Below are 17,377 nucleotides of genomic sequence, written 5' to 3' on the forward strand. Positions count from 1 at the left end.
CGGCCACTTAACACGCGACCAAAGTCGCGACCCTACTCGCCGAGTCCACTCATGGACTCGCCGAGTTCCCCTTCCCAATTTACTCTTTTAGCCCTTCAACTTTACTCTTGATATTCCAGAATGTTACAGATGGGCTCACAATCAATCTTGATTCCAAATCCAGGGGATAAATAGCCTTGAAGAACTTTGTACAATAAAAGTCATGGTTTTGCGTGAGATTTAAAATAAAACAGCTTAAATAGAGTTAAAAAAAAAACAAAAAAAGAAAAAAAAACAAAACAAATAATAGAAAAAAGAAAAAAATATAAAAACATTAAAACCGAGCATATACTTATTTAAGAAAAAAAAATAGAATTTTTTTAAAGAAAAACAAAAAAACCCAAAAAAACAAAATAAATGAAAAAGAAAAGAAAAACTGATTTAAATGATATTCCATGGATGTTCGTCACAAATGATTATTCCCTAGAGTCCGTATTACGTTTCATGCACGTGCGCCACGTGTGAACGCTTCACAAGTAAATAAGTTTGACGTTTGTGCCATTAACGAAATGATTGGTGGAGAATAACTTTCGCGGTTTCGACCAATTTTTGGGTTCCTATCGGATCCATGTATATATATATATATATATATATATATATATATATATATATATATATATATATAGAAAAAATGATTATTCATATATGAATATGGTGGTGGTGGAGGTGAGAAAGGTGGCGGTGGTGGTACTGATTGTTGGCGATGGGGAGGTGGTGGATTTATATATGAATACACTTACATTTATATTCATATATGAATATTACTCATCTTCCATCGCACGGATACGACATAACGTTTTACGTCAAAAATAAATGATTGGTTGAGAATGATTCTTTATTCTTAACATTTTTTATTTGCATAATTGAACTTCTCTCTCCCTCTCTCTCTCTGACTCACTATAATATATATATATATATATATATATATATATATATATATATATATATATATATATATATATATATATATATAGGATAGTTCAAATAAAAACTCTAAATAGTGTGAAAATGTAAAAATACTACTTTTATGTTATTATTCTGCAATAAAATTATATCCATAACTTTATGTCCTTATTCAACAATAAATAAATAAATACTCACAAGTTAAAACTAAAATTAAAATTAATACAAAAATGCACATATATAAATTCATAATAGAATAATTACATTCAAATGAATATATGAATAATCAAAAGTTAATAATAATAATATTAGAGTTATTTCAACAATACATATATACAACATTCATTGTAGAATAATAACATAAACTCAATGTTTTTATGTTTTCACACTATTTATTGTTTTTATTTGAACTTATATATATATATATATATATATATATATATATATATATATATATATATATATATATATATATATATATATATATGATCATTTGTAAATTAACAAGTATTGTGTAAATGTATAACACGACCTCAACCAATCATTTAAGTTTCTCTGTGGTGCTGGTACGCAAGAGGGTTTTATGACAAAAAAATAATAATATGTGATCCAGATTTGTTCTCGCATTCTCAATTACATGCAGTTTTTTTAAATGATTGGCTGAGGTTGTGTTATACTTGTACACAATACTTGTTAATTTAAATATATATATATATATATATATATATATATATATATATATATATATATATATATATATATATATATAGGGTTATTTGGAAAGCAAAAAAACCTATTTGGAAAACAAAAAAACCCTAAAAATAATAAAAATGCATAAAAAAATACCAAGACATGACAAAACTTTATTTTGAATTTTTTTATCAAAAAATCGCAGCATTTTTTACAATTTCGTTTTTTTCATCGATTTTGACCTAAAAGTTGCGATTTTTTGATAAAAAAAAATTAAAAAAAAGTAATGTGATCTCTAAGTATTTTTTTTATGCATTTTAATGATTTTTATGGTTTTTTTATTATCCATAGAAGCTAAACCTATATATATATATATATATATATATATATATATATATATATATATATATATATATATATATATATATATATATATATATATATATCCAATAAGAAAAAAAAATTTGGTAGGAAGGGTAAGAAGTGTAGTATTTGTGTAATTTTTAGGGAATCATCAAAATGAGTATTTAGATAATACAAAATATTATGATTTACAAAAAAAAATTCCAAAAAAACACATAGATGTTTAATTTTCGAGATGAATCACTAAAATTGTCTGAAAAGTGAATCAAACTTTAATTCTATAAAAATATGAATCATCAATGCTTTCCTCGAGAAACTTTTTTTTATCAATCATGTTAGTTTTGTATTATCGAATGATTTATTTCGTTAGTTGACCAAAAAACATGCAAATTGTGCAGTTTTATCTTTCCTACCAAATATTATTTTTCTTATTTGATATTGATTCTTCCATTCTCTCCCTCATTATATATATATATATATATATATATATATATATATATATATATATATATATATATATATATATATATATATATATATATATACTAGAAATGTTTGAGGCCCGTGCTAAGCACGACCCACAAATTGCATCTTTGTTAAGGAAATGATAGTACGATCCTGTTACGGGCTAGGAACTTGGAAGATATTTTTTCTGTTGAAAATAGCAAATATAGTTTCTGTGAAAATAATTTGAGTCAACCTAGGCCACAAAAAAAGGAGATGTTTAGTAAAACACTTCAAACATAAAACTTGATGTCTAATCCCAACTGTGAAAGTAAGAAAACATTGTTATTTTTATGATTATTATGTAATCCCAACTGTAATTCCATTAAGCAATAGCAGTGAAAGGGTGCTCAAAAGACATTAGATTATTCTTTTCATCTGGATAAAAAAAGGGTGCATGTTTTTAGTAACTTTAGTTCACTTATATCTAAAAAATGTAACATGTCAGATGGAAGCACATATTATCTATACGTGTTATAAATTTTTGGACAAGCAAAACATTTGAGTTGATTGGAAATATATAATAAGATTTGACCTTTATGAAGAGTAATCCGAACTTTTTTAGATCCTTAAACAAGATTCGCTTCAATGACAAACTTAACAACTCACTTGGAATCATCTTTCACAACGGTCATCAAACAGATCGACTAATATGCAACAAAACAAAAAACTGATAAAAAAAAATTTACATGTGGTAATGAGTTGTTTAAAGCACTCAACACTTACATAGATAGTACAATCATGACTGTGATCGGAGGAAGAAAAAGTAGTTTTTTCAACTTCTTCAAAGAAATGTAAAAAAAGATCAAGTAAGCCTAAAAATTAAAGGGTTTTTCTTTATTAAAACTCCAGTAGAAGTTGATAAGTTACAATGTTGTTCTTACCCTTAATACTACAAATGTTTGGATATTTGGTGAGGAGTTACAACTATAGCCCACAGTTTAAGCTCTGATTTTCTAACAACCACAAGCTCAAAATCCACAAAACTTCCCTGCATTTGATTAACATTTCATGAGAGAAAACACTTGCATATATATATATATATATATATATATATATATATATATATATATATATATATATATATATATATATATATATATATATCAAAGATATTATAGAATGATAACACAGTATCTAAAAAGGTAAATCAAATTGAAAAATATTAAAGCAATATAAAGTAGAACAAATGTGGTTGTATGTTGAATAATCAAGTGATCAGTTTATGACTTGCATAGCCTCTTCAAATAGATGCAAGCTACAGCCTTAGTAGTAGGTTCATTTTATGGATAATATTTGTATGAATGTTCCATTTATCAGTATATGAAGCACAAAAGCTGATGAAAATTCATAAAAATATATGACAATCCAATCCTCTGACATTTTTTAGATAAAAAAAATAATGCTAATAATACAAGAATGACAAATAGAAGCAAATTGGTATATGACTCTTGAAGTTAATAAATGATTCTATAAAATCGTAATTTGTAAAATATTGTTCTTTTGTATTATTATGTGTCTTTATAATCCAAGAATCTATAGAATTTGTAATTTTGAAATTCTTGTCCTTTGTTGTTATTACCATTTGATGTGTCTTTTTAATTTCTATTGCAAGCATTAAAATGAAATCAATTGTAATGCTTAATGATGGAACCACTCTTTGATGTCTTTTATAGCCTCTAAAGTCTAAAATCTCATGCCTATGAGTTCAGGAACCAACAAGTCAGATGCTAAATTATTGTCATCCAGGGCATATATCGTATCTCTATACCGGATGAAACTCAAATCTTGCTTTAACCAAACTCCAAGATTTATAAAATTTCCATATAAGCTAAATTTGTACGCTATTCTACCAAAAAAAAACAAGTTCTTTTTGACATTCTTTTGAATATTTGTAGGGCATTCCCAAAAATCATCACAGTTTGTACATATCGTTATAATAAAATTGATTCGGATTTGCATCATAAGAAACTTTTATCTTAATCACATACAAACTTAGGATTATAGGAAAATATAAATAGTTTAACTTACCTGCCACGGAAAAGGTTCGGGAGAAAAGTAAACGCAAGGAGAAATTGAAGTTTTCCACACCTTAAACAGAGATATCTGCAACGAATTAATCAATTTATATATCAATTATAATCACGTGTAAAAAAAGAGTGTAAACCCAAATACATCCACGCTAAAATCAAAATCAATTCAAGAACTTCGTGTTGAAAATATCTCTTCTTCTTCGACCTTCATGTTCCATCGATTTGATGTTCTTGGATAGATTTACATGTAATCATTTTTACCGAAGAGGTAGCAAAGCGAGAGAAGTAGGGTAAAGAGGGAAACGGTGGCGTGCCTGATTATATGTGGGAATGGAAAGACTTTGGTGTGTTAATGTTGTTTTTTTATAGAACGGGAGACGTTAATTATGGCCTCTTTCTTGGTTTTGTCATAATTATTGCCAATTTAACACAACTTTCTGGAATGAATTGAAGAGACACATATTTTTTGAAGAATCCATCATCGTCGGTTAAGACGTAGGCCAACAGTAACCCCTTTTTAAGGAATCGAAGATGATGAAGGATATGTGATGAAATCGATTGCTATATTGTTGATCAATCGATACGGCACATTGGAAAACGAGGCGGTAGGAATCGACTTTCATGTCTACAGCATCGTTCTAAAGTTAGGTTACGTGTCATCCCGGGAACCACATAAATGTGTTTTTGGAGGCATGACAGAGAAAGGGTTATATATATATATATATATATATATATATATATATATATATATATATATATATATATATATATATATATATATATATATATATGTATATATATATATATATATTTGAGACCAAGATAATAATTTTGTAAGTTATGTTGGATGCATTTATGGTCACACATTACTAGATGTTAAAAAATTATTATATAAATATGAAAAAAATAAAAAATAAAAAACTTATTTATATATAATCTTTGAAGCTTTTATATATATATATATATATATATATATATATATATATATATATATATATATATATATATATATATATATATATATATATATATATATATATATATATATATATATATATATATATATATCATCGTTAATGATGTTAAAATATTATAGAGTATATCATATTCTACATTCTTTACACATATTCTGCATATTTAACATGTTCCATCATGATTTTTTATCGTATTATTTATTCTTTTATTTTTACTTTTTGAAAAAAGTTTCAAAATAATATATAAATATTTTTGTTTTCATTTTTCATTTTTTTAGGGTATTTTAGTTTTACATATTGGATTAGTTGTTTAAGACTATAACTAAATTGGTTTAAGCTTTTGGAATAAAAAAAATCAATTTTTATTTGTCCTCAATAATTAGAATTAACTAGTAACAATTTTAGGAGTGTGAGAAAAAGAATTTGTTTATTTATTATTTGATTAAGAAATTAATTTGAATGGTTTAAATTATTTTAGAATTAATTGAATTTTTTTTGGATTGATTAGAATTAATTAAAGGTGTAATGATTGAACTGTAATCGTTTAATAGTTAAGCAAGAAAGACAATTCTAGAATCATCCTAGCTTAGACGATTTTTATAATGTTTTAGAAGAGTTTTGGAAGTCTTCTTTAGCTGATAAGGATAACCAATTTGAATAATATAAAATAAGAATATTTTATTATTCAGATTAGGAGTTATCATGGTATCTTAGCAGCTATAAATTTGACCCATAGGCAACGCATTTTGCCTTCCAACCTTTAAGAAGTAAAATCTGAAACTTCCCTCCTCTCTCATCTCTATAAATCGTTCCTTGGGTTTTTTGGGTAATGAGGGTGAATCATTAGAGGCATCTATACTTTTGGTGCTTGATTTCCAAGGAACACATACGGATCAAAGCTACAGTATTTTCAATAATACTCAAATTTATGTAATCTAATCCTTCTGATTTTCTATTTTTCATAGGTTAGATTAGTTTTTCATAGTATGATGTTATTATGAATGTAACACCCTGTTTTGAGTCGTTTCATAATTCAGGGCCGTGACATGAAGATCAAGTATCATAAGGATTCAAGCTTTAGGAAAGAGAGCTTTAGACTATTTTGGATGTGAATATAGTAGATTACGGGATCCAATAGTTTGGTTTGTGTTGGAGTCAAAGGGTAAATTGGAAAAAGTGATGTTTCATACTTCTTGCATGAAATATGGATTTTTGTTCGAGAAGCTTTTAGTCCAAGAAATCTAGATAATATTGTGGGGGTCTTCAATACCTTTTCATGGATATAAAGATCTTCGAAAACGGAGTTGGAACGAAGAAGTTAGGAAGGTTTTGGGCTTAGTCTAGTAGGTTGGGCGTACATGATGTACGTTTGGCATACTAGGCATACTTGGAGTACATTGGGCGTACATGATCAGTGCCGAAACCTTATTTTCGTGGTTTGAACACTATTTAAGGTCCTTAACTTCCCCAAACCCATTCTATTCTCAGCCTCCACCTCTCCAACACCCTCCCTTGAAACCATCACCCTAGTTTGAGCCTTGTGAGCCAAAGAATGTGTTCTTGAGTGCTTTGGAGTGCTCTTGATGCATCTTGGAGAAGAATGAGTTCATTAGAAAAGTGTTGGTTGCATTAGAGCTTGTAGATCCAAACGTTGTTCACCTTGATATTTCTTCTAGAGATATAAAGTTTGAATCTTGATGATGCATTGTTAGGCATGTCAAACCCAACAAATAAAGAGGTACAATATACTCCAAAAACAATGTTACTTTGCACTAAAAATATAATACATGGTAAGCAGGGTCGATCCACAGAGACACATAACAAGTGCTTATACCTTTTTGCGTAAGGTATTTAGGTCACCAAGAATAAAAGGGGGGTTTTTGGTATGTAACAATTCAAATAAAATAAAACAAGAGGAAACCAAATGATAAACTAATTAAATTAAATTCATAATTTTTAAAGACTCCAACTCTATGTATAATGACTTAGCAATGTGATTCCAAGATGACATGATATTTGTTAGATTCTACCCAAATTGGTACTTGAAAATGTTGACAAGCTCCAACATTTTCCATTCACCACATTAATTATCAAAATAGGCCCTTTGATTAATCCTAAGCTTACCAATATAGTCTAAACAAGCTCTTAGAGTTAGGTTGAAAGATTGCATTAAACTTTATATGAATGTTCCCAAAAACATTCAATACTCCTTACAAGCTCAGGAGCGTAACAATGCATGAATATGATTTACACTAGATTCATTCTAAATAATTCAATTTAGTGTTTGTTGCTTTCTCTATTTCACAAAACAATTACGAATTTTGCAAAATAGATAACTTGAATAATTTGACCCTAATTCAAGTGGCCAATAAGAACTAAAATTAATTCAAACATCTATTGAAACGAAATCATATTCACTAGATAGAAATTAGAAACAAACATCAAGTCACATGATTGAAATCACACCCAAAAGTCAAGACATAAAGTTGGAGAATCTAGGGTTCTAGCCACACATGACTAGAACAAGAACACAAATCTACAAAATGAAATTAAAGTTCTTATAAAATGAAATCCAAATGATTCCAAGTGTTAATTAACTCCAAAATCCTCCAGAAAATCGCCCAGAAAGCTCCCAAAATCAACAGACCACCAAATGAAATCGGTTGCACACTTTTAAGAAAGAAGAAAACTGTTTTTTAACCCACAACCACGTTTACACGACCTGTGTAAATTAACATTGTCGTTTACACAGACAGTGTAATTACAAAAGTAGACTACTCAGATTGGTTGGGTCTTCAAAGTGTGTTGCTGAAGTATCCTCATCTACACGGCCCATGTAAACTCAAGGCTATAGTTTGCATGACCCGCGTAATTCCCTGAATTGCTAAAATCTTCAATTCTTCAATATCTTCATCCTCGATGCTCCGGAAGTCCCGAAACATTGTCTACATCTTTTATTCACATCCCCAAATGAGATCCCACCTCGAAAAGTCCCTGTAATATCACAAAAGTGTGTGAGTGAAATAATGTCATGGAAAATCCTGAAAAACATATAAAATGCATGAGTTTAAGCCTAGATGCAATGTACTTTTTATGAAGTAAAACTACAAAATGGGTGCATGAAATGCACCTAACTTGCATTTATTAGATCTAGTTAGTTTTGGGTGTTATGAGAATTTGGTCACTTTAGCACATAAAGTATAGATCTTGAAAGTTTTTGACCTTGGTATCGATAAAGTTGGAGACTTTATCCGTCTAAACATCATATTGATTAAGATCTAAAGGTTGTAGACTTGGAATTAATGGATTAAGTTGAAAAAGATGCACTTTTGGTCATTTTGAGACTTAAAGACTAGATCTTGGGTTTTTGGACCATTCTAATGGACAAAGTAGGAAGCTTTATCCATTATGGAGTCATTAAGAACGATAAAAATGTGACCTTGGTCCCTATTTTTCCTCCATGCATGGTCTTGGATGTCTTAATGGGTTAAGAAGTGTAACGCCCGTGTTTCTGGGATTGCCATTTTTAGCAATGTAATAGTCTAGGTTAACCTTTGTAACTCAACTTGAAATAATAAGAATGTATTATTTGTGAATTATGTGATTTATGTGTTTATTTTCTTGATTTTTATAATTTAATGAATTAAGAATGAAATAAGCGTCAAAATTAAAGTGTGAGATATGCCCGATATCTTTGCATAAAGTTGTAGTGGTTGAAACAAGGATTCCGGAGATATAAGGAATGCCAAAATCCGAGTTATAACGAAGAAGTTATGACCTGTCGAAGTTTCGCGACAGAACCGGCACAACGTCGAGTGACGTAAAATATGAATTTAAGATAGAGCGATATTTAGCCTTAGCGATCTAAACGAAAGTCGTAGATTTCGTTAAACCGAGAGCGTGCATAAAAGGAACGCCCAAATCTGACTTCGTATGAGGAAGTTATGATTTTTCTAAGTTTTGACTTAGCAGTATGCAGCCCGAATACTCGATTTGAGATCGAGCGGTTTTTAGCCGAAACAATCTAAATGAGAATCGAAGATCTCGTTGTTAGTAGCGAAACGATGAAAAGTTAGGCGAGAACGGACGTCAGACGAAGAAGTTATGAATTTATAACGAAGTTTTTCTGTCCCGGCCTTCTAAAAATAAATAATAAAAATAAAAGTCAAAATTAGCCGACGGAGTCTAAATGAAAGTTGTAGAGTATGGTCTGACCTTCGCGTGGATATAAAGAACGTCGAAAATGGAGCTCGTATGCGAAAGTTACGCAATTTAGAAGTTCGACGAGTCAATTACGCCCCGCGTAATTGAGTACGCCCCGCGTACTCAGTCGGATGCAACTTGTCTGACCAATACTCGAGTGCCACCAGTCGACGCATGCAGTGACGTCAAAGTACGCCCCGCGTAACCGAGTACGCCCCGCGTACTGAGTACGCCCTGCGTAATTTAAGATTACGCCCCGCGTAATCCCAGACCCTCAGCCTATAAATAGAACTCGAAATCAGCCATTTTCTCTTGTTCAAACTCTTCTCTCTCTCTAAGTTTTGCCTCGATTTGCGTGCCAATCATATCCCGAAGCCCCGGTATTATTCCCGAGCCCCGAAGCGAGATCCGAAGCCCCGAGGATCCCGAAGAGCGTTATTCCCGAGCCGAAGCTCTGCCCGCGAGGAGTTCGATTTTGGTGAAGATCTTCCAGATCTATCGAAGTATACTACTTCTATAAGCCGTAGTGCTGCCGGATCATCTTCTGATCAAGTGAGTGTATAGTCCCTTTTCAAAACTCAATATTATGAAGTATTTAATATAAAATACGTGCTACGTGTATATATTTTGTGGTTATATGTGTGAATGTATATTCACTCTCTTCTATCTCATAGATCTGATATATTCTCTATGAAATACGTGTTATGTGTGTATGCCTCATCTGTTATGTGGAATATGTATTGATTAAAGCATGCTATACAGGTTTTTAAACAATGTATAAAAATGTATATTTTTATCTACTAATATGTTGGGTAGAACATGGGTAGATAATTGGTGTGAAATAAACAGATGAGAGGCCTCGGTGTTATTGGTGTTATTCTAGTCATTCAGCAGAGTATGGATGACGACCACGGACTATTCTAGACTGTCCTGTGGAACACTAGCAGGCTCATTACCTGTAGGTGTTGTGAACGACGTGTTCACCGGTGTACTCTATCCCCCACATGGTTGCCTTTAGGACACTTATTGTTGAGGAAGCCCCTCTGCAGTAATGTCCGTCCCGATGAAAATCCTGAATATAAGTTCCTTATAATAGACGTTATTTTTAGGAACGTAAGGTGAGGATAACGGGAATGGGTAATCGGGTTTATTGTTGATTGATGAAATTAAATATAATTATTGTGGGTTTGAAAACCCTATATGCTCACCAGGCTCCCAAGCCTGACCCACTCAGTTGATTTGTATTACAGGAAGTGGCGCAAGAGCTTAAGATGGGCGAATCATCAAGTCATTTTGTTTACAAGTCTGCATATGTATATATTTGTTGAACGACTTGTAATATCATCGTTTATGCTTTATGATCTATATCGGAACATGACATCCCGACTTTTGATTATGAAATGAAATCATATTTCTATATGAAATGTTTTGATAAATATCTATTTTATCATGTTTTGTTTTTGGGAACAAATTCCGCATCTCTTTTAAAATCAAACGGATTTACTCTGAAAATGTTTTAAAAAGCATAAATGAAATCGGTCTTTTCTGGCCGAGATTTTGGGGATGTCACAGTTGGTATCAGAGCATTAGTTTAAGCGAACTAGGAATTTGTAGGATTTCTAGACTTAAACTTAAGATGCTAAATGGAGATTGGGAGGTGTGTGTCTGATAAATTTAGACACGAGCACTAGTTTATTTTAGGAGAGTTGCCTAAAATGCTTTTATGTGCTAAATGTTTTATGTTGCCATATATGATATTATTTGTTCGGATCTACGGTTTGTTGCCAACCGGATCTGAAGGTTTATGTGTTTAGGATTCTAAGCGTATGTATACGATATTAGAACTAGCATGTAATCGTTTGGAGTAATAAGGTGAAATTATTGCGGTGCGTAGATCAAAAATGGTGAGAACAAGAAGCGGAGTTGGAAATGCTGATGAAAACAGGAATCAACCACCTGTAATTCAACAAGTACCTGTCGTAGCTGATGCACCTGAGCCGATAACAATGGCTGGTGTACAAATGATGATTCAAATGATGTTGGATCGTCAGATGGAAGAAACAAGACGCCTGCTTAGGCAGAATCGTGAAGAACCGTCAATTCAAGCGGAAGAGCCCGAGGAGAATGGAGGGCAATCTGAAGGAGAAAACTTTAGTGGGATCATTGGTCAAGACGAACAACCAGTGGTTAGACGCAATAACCAGTATGGAGGAAATGATGGTCGTGGGTGCAAGTATAAGGATTTCATGGCATCCAAACCACCATGTCTATCCGGAAGCCCGACGCCGGTGCAAGTTATGGATTGGGTCTCCGAAATGGAGACTATGTTTGAAAGTTGCGAATGCAGCAACAGGCAGAAGACCGCTCTTGCGATCCCCCTGCTAAAATCTGGCGTGTTGAGTTGGTGGAAGCTGTTAGCTGACTCTATGCCCAAGGGAGAAGCAAGCAAAATGTCTTGGGAAGACTTTGTGGAACAACTAAAAATGCAATACTGCTCCGAGCAGGACCTTCTGGAAATCAGTAATGAGTTTCAGAATTTGAAGAAAGGGAAATTGAGCGTTACTGAATACGCTGCAAGTTTCACAGAAAAGATGAAGTTTATCCCATATTTGGTGCCTACAGAACTCTCTAAGGTCAACAAGTTTGCCCTTGGACTACCAGCGGACTATGGTCCAATGGTTAAGCAAGCAACCACATTGAAAGCCGCCATCTGGGCTGCTAGAAATGTTGAGACCCAGATCAGGGAAAAAGGTCTAGAAAGGTCAGAGGTTGGCGAGAAAAGGAAAATCGATGGATTTTCAGGGACCAACAAGAAAAGTAAATTCTCGAAGTCTAGTTCGAGGGGAAGTGGAGGAAAGGTAGAAGCGAAATGGTGTGACAAGTGCAAGAAGAAGCATTATGGGAAGTGTGGTGGGGAAACCACATGCTTCAAATGTGGAAAGCTAGGGCATTATGCCAATGACTGCACCTTCACCAAGAATGTTTGTTATGGTTGTGGTGAGGAGGGGCACATCTCAAGGGATTGTCCGAAAAAGAAGGAAGCAGCAAGACCCAACATTCCGCCAAAGCCAAAGGCGAGAGCATTCCAGATGACACTGGAAGCTGCTAAAGATGAAGCTGATGTCGCTTCAGGTACCTTTCTCGTTAACAAATTGCCTGCCCAAATTTTATTTGATTCTGGAGCCAACTACTCCTTTATATCGCATGAATTTGGTAGAAAACTAGCTTTGCCTGTTGATAGACTAGATAATGCTTTATTAGTCGAAGTTGCTAGTGGCAAGTTTGTACCTGTTAGCCATCGTATGAAAAACATCTTAATTGATCTGAATGGAAATAAGTTCCACGAGGAATTATTGCCTATCGAACTTAACGGTTTCGACATCGTTTTGGGAATGGATTGGCTTAGCGCCAATGATGCCGAAATTTTATGCAAGAAGAAAATAGTGAAAGTGAACCCGCCTGGGAAGGAATCATTTATGGTGTACGGAGATAAACGTAGAGTAAATTCTGGGATCATTTCTCTAATGAAAGCCAGAAAATGTTTGACCAAGGGGTGTACATCATACTTGGCATTCGTGATCGATGCTAAGAAGGAAAAGAAGGTGATGCAAAATATTCCTGTTGTGTGTGATTATCCGGAAGTATTTCCCGAAGATCTTCCTGGATTACCGCCCGATCGACAAGTAGAATTTCGTATCGACTTGTTGCCCGGAACAACGCCAATTGCAAAAGCACCTTATCGATTAGCACCAACGGAGATGAAGGAGCTGATGATGCAACTTCAGGAGTTATTGGACAAAGGTTTCATTAGACCTAGTTCATCACCCTGGGGAGCTCCGGTGTTATTCGTAAAGAAGAAAGATGGAAGCATGAGGATGTGCATTGATTACCGAGAGCTGAATAAGGCAACAATAAAGAATAGATATCCGTTGCCGAGGATTGATGACCTATTCGATCAACTACAAGGTTCAAGTTATTTTTCAAAGATCGACCTAAGGTCAGGATATCATCAGTTAAAAGTAAGAGAGCAGGATATAGAGAAGACTGCATTCAGAACGCGATATGGACACTATGAGTTTTTGGTTATGTCGTTTGGACTAACCAATGCTCCAGCAGCATTCATGGATTTAATGAACAGAGTTTGTAATCCGTTCCTTGATAAATCTGTGATAGTGTTCATTGACGACATTCTGATTTATTCGAAAAGCCAAGAGGAGCATGGCAGACACTTGCGAGAAGTTTTGGAAGTCTTGAAGAAGGAGAAGTTGTATGCGAAGTTCTCCAAATGTGATTTCTGGATTCGTGAAGTCCAATTTTTGGGTCACGTGGTCAACCAAGAAGGGATAATGGTTGATCCAGCGAAGATCGAAGCTGTGATGAAGTGGGAACAACCGAAAAGTCCCACGGAGATCCGAAGCTTTTTAGGATTAGCCGGATATTACCGAAGGTTTATCCAAGGCTTTTCTTCGATCGCTAGTCCATTAACAGCTTTGACCCACAAAGGAGCTACTTATGCTTGGAGTGATAAGCATAAAGAAGCATTCGAGAAGCTAAAGAAGAAGCTATGCGAGGCACCGATACTTTCTCTACCCGATGGGGTTGAAGACTTCGCTATTTATAGCGATGCGTCTGGGGTTGGATTGGGTTGTGTTTTGACCCAAAGAGAAAAGGTGATAGCATATGCGTCTCGACAGCTGAAAGAGCACGAAAGGAACTACCCGACTCATGATTTGGAGTTGGCAGCGGTAGTTTTCGCACTGAAAATATGGAGGCATTACCTCTATGGCACAAAGTGCAAACTTTTCACTGATCATAAGAGTCTCCAATATCTCTTTAGTCAGAAAGAATTGAATATGAGGCAACGACGCTGGCTGGAATTACTTAAGGACTACGACTGTGAAATACTTTACCACCCCGGTAAGGCCAATATTGTTGCTGATGCTCTCAGTCGGAAGGTCAATCTTGAAAAGAAAAGGCCAAGAGCGTTGAGAATTGAAGTTGTCTCGACTATTTTGGAAAGTATAAAGAAAGCTCAAAGCGAAGCTTTTGAGAAAAATGACCGAATGGAGGAACGTTTGGGCAAAACGTTGGTGTTCGGTGTAAACAGTCACGGACTGAAGGTGTTCCAAGATCGGATTTGGATACCTAAGACAGGAGGAGTCAGAGATCTTCTGATGGAAGAAGCTCACAAAACCATGTACTCGATTCATCCCGGTAGCACAAAAATGTATAGGGACCTGAAACCCTATTATTGGTGGCCGACGATGAAGCTCGACATTGCGAAGTATGTGGCCGAGTGTGTAACCTGTGCAAGAGTCAAGGCACAACATCAGAAACCATACGGGAGTTTAGAACCATTACCTGTGCCTATGGGTAAGTGGGAAGACATTGCTATGGATTTTGTCACTAAACTACCCAGAACAAAAAGTGGTCACGACATGATTTGGGTGGTCGTCGATCGATTCACTAAGAGTGCGCATTTCATAGCAGCAAAGGAGAAATGGACTATGGAAAAGCTTGCGAATTCTTACGTGAAGGAAATTGTGAGGCTTCACGGTGTTCCGTTAACAATTGTGTCGGATCGTGATAGTCGTTTCACCTCACGATTTTGGAAAAGTCTACAAGAGGAATTGGGTACCAAGTTGTGTTTAAGTACAGCTTACCATCCGCAGACTGATGGTCAGAGTGAAAGAACGATACAAACACTTGAGGATATGCTGAGAGCGTGTACCTTGGAATTCCTAGGTAATTGGGATGAACATTTGCCTTTGGTAGAATTTTCCTATAATAATAGTTTTCACTCGAGCATAAAGATGGCACCTTATCAAGCATTGTATGGACAGAAGTGTCGTACGCCGTCTTGTTGGCTTGAGGCTGGGGAAAAGCAGTTTATGGGACCGGAGTTGGTTCATCAAACTGCTGAAAAGTTGAAAATAATTAGGGAAAGAATGTTAGCAGCTCAGGATCGTCAAAAGAGCTATGCTGACAAAAAGCAAAGACCGATGACTTTTGAAGTTGGAGATTCGGTTTTGCTTAAAGTCTCGCCGTGGAAAGGACTTATAAGATTTGGTAAAAGGGGAAAGTTAAGTCCAAGGTTTATTGGACCGTTTAAAGTTCTTCAGAGGATTGGGAACCAAGCTTACAAGCTCGAACTACCAGAAGAACTGAATGGAATTCATAACACTTTCCATGTGTGTTATTTGAGGAAGTTCACGGGAGAAGTTCCCGACATGATTCCACTTTCGGAGTTGAGGATCGATGAGAACAAAAGGTTGATCGAGGAACCGGAGGCAATCGTTGACCGAAAGACTAAGAAGTTGCGACGTAAGATGGTTGAGTTAGTGCTTGTCCGATGGAAACACACGAATGGGCCGAATCTCACCTGGGAGACGGAGAGTGACATGATGAGTCGCTATCCGCATTTGTTTGCTGGTGTGTGATTCCGGGGACGGAATCATTCTAAGGTGGAGAGAATTGTAACGCCCGTGTTTCTGGGATTGCCATTTTTAGCAATGTGATAGTCTAGGTTAACCTTTGTAACTCAACTTGAAATAATAAGAATGTATTATTTGTGAATTATGTGATTTATGTGTTTATTTTCTTGATTTTTATAATTTAATGAATTAAGAATGAAATAAGCGTCAAAATTAAAGTGTGAGATATGCCCGATATCTTTGCATAAAGTTGTAGTGGTTGAAACAAGGATTCCGGAGATATAAGGAATGCCAAAATCCGAGTTATAACGAAGAAGTTATGACCTGTCGAAGTTTCGCGACAGAACCAGCACGACGTCGAGTGACGTAAAATATGAATTTAAGATAGAGCGATATTTAGCCTTAGCGATCTAAACGAAAGTCGTAGATTTCGTTAAACCGAGAGCGTGCATAAAAGGAACGCCCAAATCTGACTTCGTATGAGGAAGTTATGATTTTTCTAAGTTTTGACTTAGCAGTATGCAGCCCGAATACTCGATTTGAGATCGAGCGGTTTTTAGCCGAAACAATCTAAATGAGAATCGAAGATCTCGTTGTTAGTAGCGAAACGATGAAAAGTTAGGCGAGAACGGACGTCAGACGAAGAAGTTATGAATTTATAACGAAGTTTTTCTGTCCCGGCCTTCTAAAAATAAATAATAAAAATAAAAGTCAAAATTAGCCGACGGAGTCTAAATGAAAGTTGTAGAGTATGGTCCGACCTTCGCGTGGATATAAAGAACGTCGAAAACGGAGCTCGTATGCGAAAGTTACGCAATTTAGAAGTTCGACGAGTCAATTACGCCCCGCGTAATTGAGTACGCCCCGCGTACTCAGTCGGATGCAACTTGTCTGACCAATACTCGAGTGCCACCAGTCGACGCATGCAGTGACGTCAAAGTACGCCCCGCGTACTGAGTACGCCCTGCGTAATTTAAGATTACGCCCCGCGTAATCCCAGACCCTCAGCCTATAAATAGAACTCGAAATCAGCCATTTTCTCTTGTTCAAACTCTTCTCTCTCTCTAAGTTTTGCCTCGATTTGCGTGCCAATCATATCCCGAAGCCCCGGTATTATTCCCGAGCCCCGAAGCGAGATCCGAAGCCCCGAGGATCCCGAAGAGCGTTATTCCCGAGCCGAAGCTCTGCCCGCGAGGAGTTCGATTTTGGTGAAGATCTTCCAGATCTATCGAAG

The 17,377-nt window shown here is 34.9% G+C and overlaps 1 long non-coding RNA gene across 2 annotated transcripts; it reads right to left on the reverse strand.

Annotated features, from left to right (window-relative positions):
• Positions 1-2,566: 2,566 nt before the first annotated feature.
• On the reverse strand, positions 2,567-5,230 carry LOC111876221 (uncharacterized). 2 transcript variants are annotated; one of them, XR_002844939.3, is made up of 3 exons: positions 4,531-5,221; positions 3,226-3,490; positions 2,567-3,146 (listed from the first exon to the last, which is right to left on the reverse strand). It is a non-coding gene; the product is annotated as an uncharacterized LOC111876221 (long non-coding RNA). The 2 variants fall into 2 exon arrangements; XR_002844938.2 differs by lacking the exon at positions 2,567-3,146 and having other exon boundaries at positions 3,148-3,490; positions 4,531-5,230.
• Between the last annotated feature and the right edge of the window lie 12,147 nt (positions 5,231-17,377).

Source organism: Lactuca sativa, chromosome 1, assembly GCF_002870075.4.
Source record: "Lactuca sativa cultivar Salinas chromosome 1, Lsat_Salinas_v11, whole genome shotgun sequence".
Classification (NCBI taxonomy): Eukaryota; Viridiplantae; Streptophyta; class Magnoliopsida; order Asterales; family Asteraceae; genus Lactuca; species Lactuca sativa.